General features: G+C 38.0%; 1 pseudogene; it reads right to left on the bottom strand.

The window, feature by feature from the left end:
- Positions 1-2,816: 2,816 nt before the first annotated feature.
- LOC102842283 lies at positions 2,817-3,802 on the bottom strand (annotated as a pseudogene).
- Positions 3,803-6,000: the final 2,198 nt, after the last annotated feature.

Below are 6,000 nucleotides of genomic sequence, written 5' to 3'. Positions count from 1 at the left end.
TTGCCCCTTCTCCAGAATCACATTTTAAAAGTTTGAGACAAAGATGATATAGATCTCAAAATATATATACATATTATAAAGTAATTTGTTACAAGTTAACAAAGCTTTTCTATCCTTATGAGACTTAATAACTTTTACTGAGAGTGAAAGGATTGAATGTACTTCATAATTAAAAAAGAAACTTAGTGGTTTAATAGTTGTGAAAGGAAATTAATTCAGCACATAGGTTTAGACATCATTCCATCCCCACTTCCATTCTTCTTTTCTTTTTATACTTGACTAAGTGCTATTGTAGCTGAAAAAAATTCCTCACAAAAATGCACAGAACCAGATGGAAGATATGCTCCCTCAGATGTTCATTTTTATTTCACTTTACTGATAATGCAAAGAGGTTTTTGTTGAAATTCTGTACATAAATTTCATCTTCTCTAATGTCAATAAATTCTTCTTTCTAACTAACTTCATTATAAGGTGCATCATTTTTGTATTTTTAACTAACAGGTTCAAGATTCACTAAAACCATTTGGAACAATTTCCAACTGATTTTTTTTTTTTAAGTTTGTATTGTGAATTGAATATTACAAAACTTTTACTGTTACAGTTGTGACAGTACAATTAGTCATGATAACAATTCATTCCATGGGAGAACATCAGTTTTATATTTATCGTTTCATTGCAATGATTACAATCTCCACTGTGCCTCATCATTCAATGGTATTTTTGCTTCTATTCCCTCTGGGTTATTTTGTTGTTGTTGTTGTTGTTTTGGTGGGGGTTGGGAGAGTACACAAAAACACTAGGGAATATCTAAGAATTTAAACAACCAAAGGGCACATTCTGCAAACCTGCTATACAATCATTTAAACAACCAAAGGACGTACTCTGCAAACCTGCCTCCTGGCTGCCAGTACCTGCCTGCCAGCACACAGCCTTTCTCTTTCCATGAGTCTAGAGTCATCAGCTCTGCCTCCATCTCTGGTGCCGCTGCTTCTCTGGATAGGGTCCCACATTCCATTTGTGCTCTTTTCCCTGGATGGTTCTAGGGTCCTCTGTTCCTGGAATGTAAGATTAACTTACTCCCCACTTTTTGTTACAAAACTTTTACTGTTACAGTTGTGACAGTTACAATTAGTCATGATAACAGTTGTTGTTGTTGTTGTTAAGTGCCTTGGAGTCGGTTCCGACTCATAGCGACCCTACACAGGGTTTCCGAGGCTGTAAATCTTTACGGGAGCAGATCACCTCATCTTTCTCCCCCAGAACCACTGGTAGTTTCGAACTGCTGACCTTGAGGCTCACAGCCTGATTCGTAACCACTACGCTACCAGAGCTCCTATGATAACAGTTGTTGTTGTTAAGTGCCGTCGAGTCGGTTCCGACCCATAGCGACCCTGTACAGGGTTTCCGAGGGTGTAAATCTTTACGGGAGTAGAAAGCCTCATCTTTCTCCCGCGGAGCAGCTGGTAGTTTCGAACCGCTGACCTTAAGGTTCGCAGCCCGATTCGTAACCACTACGCTACCAGAGCTCCTTAAATCATAAGAATCTTATTCCCATCTCTTTTCACCAGACCCATCAGACAAGATGAATCTATTCAGTGGGGATTCTATCTTCCCATGCACGCTCTTAAACTAAACACCCTCTTGAAAATTTGTAAGCCAGTCACTTCGTGGCTTTATAAACCCCCACTTCTCCATTTTAGATAGCCAATGTCTAAGTTGCCCATTCCTATCAATCTGGTATGCAGAGGTAATATGATTGATATTTAATGTGAAGACTCCTTCCCTCTCTGTTGGTATTTTGAGCTACTGCATCCATAAGTATATGTCAAGTTCATCATATTGTAGCAATTTATACTTGTTTCCCAATTGATTTTATTTTATTCTTGTAATTTTATGAATAATGCATAAATGGTTATTGGACAGGCATCACCAGCTTCACTGACCTAACTTAGCTACCTACCCTGTGGAAACAATTTTCCATTGTATCTAATTTGTTCAATGCCTGTTCATAAACAGGTTAAAATGTCCCCTTAGACCCCAATTTTAATTACTAAATAAATCTAACTTGCACAATCAGCCACTGTATACTTAAAAAAAAAAAAGGAAGAACTGATTGAAACATCTGCCCAAATTTCTTTCTTGAATTATAAGCAGAGGATTTTCAATGAAAACAAGATTTTAAAAAAATCCATCATCAGTGTTTTTTATTGCCGGTCTCTTCTTTATGCTGATATATAAAATACACATTTGGACAAGTAAAGAAAAATATAATCATTTGTTAAATATCTTATCCCTTAAAGTCCACATTGATAAATCGTATAGTTCATGAGAAACATTGTGACAACATGTGCATTATGTAATGTACACCATATATTGAAGGACAAATCAAATAGAATAGGACCTAAAATTCTGGGAAATGCCATTCAATTCTATTTCTGTATTATTAATGTACACAACTCTGGAAGTAAAAGAATCTTGCAATATTTCCAGATGATAATAAGTTTCTCATAGTAAATAAAATTAACCCATGCATCCCAGGGCAGTTACACACAAATGGGCAGCTCCTATAAAACAATAGCAGTCCTCTGGTCTGTCTCTCATCATCATCATCATCACCATCATCACAAAGGTGGTTATTTCCACTGCAGTGCTGGCCCAACTAATTCCTTCCCAAGGAGTTGGGGGCAGACATTCTTGCACAGAAGACAGTCCTGGTCACTTTCTTTTCTGCAGCATGACTTGCTCCAGTATTTATATGACACTTCAGTGATCTGCTGATTCCACTGCATATTCCGATCAAATGACGTCCAAAAGCATCAGTAGATCATCACCCTGACTGTATGTGAGACAAAGGCTTGGCCTGGTACACACTCTGAGCAATCAATCAGTTGAGAGAAGTCTGATTGTGGCACTCTATGTGGAGGAGTGCCAGGAATTGGCCATTTTTCTGGTTCTATCTTTTTTCTCATCTTCTCATCCACAATTTTCACTTCTGTACTATCTTTTAATGCCTCTAATATGAGATTAATGTTTGTACTGAGAGCTTGAACATGGTGGAAACCAGCAATCAAGAAAATAGGCAAGAAACTTAGTTCATCCATCTTTCTTCTAAGAAAGAAGTCTTGCTCCAAATTTTCTATACTGAAGTAATACTCAATTTGGCACTTAATATACTCTTTAAGCAATGCTTTTTCCACAGGATACACCTGTATGCCTGTACCATCATCATAGTAATACATCATACTGGTATTAAGATCTGTTTGAAATGGCTGATCCATCCTTTCAACATGTTCTCAATAACCATATGAATAATTAAAATTCAATCGAGGATTTCCTCTGCCTTGTCCTTGTCCTCTAAAAGAACCTCAGATATTACCATCCTGACTTCTCACACTGTAAAGTTCATCTTGATCATCTCGCTTTTCTCTATCTTGCCCCCAACTTCGTGTATCACTTTGCCAACTGTTACATGTTGTTTTATTTGCTTCAGGTTGACATCTTGAGCTTTTCTGTAATCCTGGTCTTTCTTGACAATCTGGTCTTACATTATCTAAGTGGAGTGGTACCCACTTGTGCTTATTAGCTCTCTTCTGTTATTACTTGACTGAGCATCATCTTCATTGAAATTTTCACCAGGACAATCTAATTTTGTTTCTCGGTTTTCTTTGTTCTCACTGTTGTTTTTCTTTTCAACCTTCTCTTCTTTTTATTTTTTATTTTGTGGTTTCTTATTTCCTTGACTTATGGCACTCTGAAATCCTCCAGTGTTCACTAATTTGCTTGATGTTGGCCAATTTGTCATGCCACTGAAATCACTAGCCTTACTAGCTTTCTTTGTCTTGAGTTTTCCTGCTGCTTTTATAATTTGAGGGGAACTGAGCTCTGGGGCAGACAGTGGCGGAAGCACCCCAATTGGTTTTTAAATATTTTCTTTAAGTGTAGAAATAGGAAAAGTTTTATACATAACACAGACTGTTTCTGATAAAAAGAAAAACCACACAGACGTGAAAATGTTTCCAAATAACCACTTCTAAATTGCTGTTTTTACAGCATTCTTTCCTTCAAAAATATTTACTTTCTTATGGATTGACTAGCTTCTCTTCAGATCTGATAGATCATCTTTGATTTTTTAAAAAACTTTTATTGTGAATTATGTGATAGCTTACATGGGAGAACCCTAGCTTTAGATTCATCCTATCATATATAGTTACATTGTCATGGTTACAATCCCCTCCATGCATCATCAACCAACCAAAGGGCATACCCTGCAAGCCTGCCTCCTGGTCATCAGCACACAGCCCCTCACCATCTCTGGGTCTAGAGTTCCCAACCAGACCATCTCTCCACGTCATTGTCTCTGCCTCCATCTCTGGTGTCACTGTTTCTCTGGGTAGAGGCCCACACTCCACTCTTCTCCCTTGATGGTTCCAGGGCCTCCGCTCCTGGACTGCAAAGTCAACCACTTCCTTCCTTTTGCTACAAAACAGCTACCTTTACATTTCCAACCCTCACAGTCAGTCCTGATAGCAATTATTCACTATTGTACCACCTGAGTGCTATCCCCATCTCCTTTCACCAGCCCCACCCAGTGATATTGGATACTACTCAGTGAAGATTCTACCTTCCTCCATGCCCTCTGGATCTAGGCTCCCTCTTGAAAGCTAGTAAGGCAGTCACCTCTTGCCTTTGTAGCTCCTCCCACCCCCACTTTGGGCAGCCAATGTCCAAGTTGCCCATTCCTGTCTATCTTGTGTATTGAAGGGTTAGGAATGATCCTCGCTGTAAAGATTTGTTCCCTCTTTCAAGCTACCAGTTGGGCTTCTAAAGATAAGCAAAAGTTGTTGTTGTTAAGTGCCGTTGAGGTTAAGGTTGACCTTAAGGTTCGCAGTCCAATTCGTAACCACTACGCTACCAGAGCTCCTTAAAGCAAAAGTCTCCAACAACAAACAATTTAAAAGTCTATCAGAAAAAGGAGATTGGGACAGGATTCATTTGATTCAATAGTGAGTAATTGTTATTATACCTAATTATGATTGTCACAACTATAAAGGTAGAAGTTGTGTAACAAAAAGGATGGAGTAGTTAATCCTACCCAGAACAGAGGACCCTAGGACCATCAAGAGAGAAGAGCATGAGCAGAACGTAGGACCCTAACCAGAGAAGCAGTGACACCAGAGATGGAGGCAGAGATGATGATATGGAGAGATAGAGCAGCTGAGGACTCTAGACTCATGGAAAGAAATAGGTTGGATGCTGGGGGCCAGGAGGCTGGCTTCCAGAATGTGCCCTTTGGTTGTTTAAATGATTATATATTCCTGTGTGGTTTATTATTTTTTTTTCTGTACATCACAAAAGGGGGTTTTCTTGATAAAAGAAACTATCTATGATGGTTATGGGGAGAGGAGGAAATGATACATGTGCTAGAGGGTAGATATGCATTGACATGGATATCAGGGTAGGCAATATACAATCAGAGGGAGGTTGGCAGAAGAAAAATGGGAGTGATGGCAGACACAGGGAGGAATGCAGTGGTTGAAGTGACTAGAGGTAAATGTAGTTAACTGTTGGTGCATGGAGGGGATTGCAACCATGTAATGAAGCAAAGTATATAATTTGTTGAATGGAAAACTGATGATCTGGTCTGTAAATCTTCACTCAATTCTCAATAAAATGTTTCAAAAAAATTTTCACTTGAATGAAGAAAACCACTGATGACAAACCATTAATATTTAAGGTATTTAAATTGCATCACATTTGTTAACAATAATATGTAAAATACCTTGGAAATTCCATTTCCTCCTATTTTCATTCCATTTCAATTTCTGTAGCTAACAACAGAAAAGCAATGTTGATTTAGGAATATTTGACTACCCCGATATCTTTATTTCTCTATTTTATTACCTACATAATATAACATTTCTTGAATCAATTTTACTTATTTGTAACATAACTAAAGAAATGAATAAGCAAACATTAGTATAGAAATATTTCCATATATAG

Source organism: Chrysochloris asiatica, unplaced genomic scaffold (assembly GCF_000296735.1).
Source record: "Chrysochloris asiatica unplaced genomic scaffold, ChrAsi1.0 scaffold00011, whole genome shotgun sequence".
Taxonomy (NCBI): Eukaryota; Metazoa; Chordata; class Mammalia; order Afrosoricida; family Chrysochloridae; genus Chrysochloris; species Chrysochloris asiatica.
Note: the sequence above shows the minus strand (reverse complement) of the source record. Positions and strands in the feature narration are given on the sequence as shown.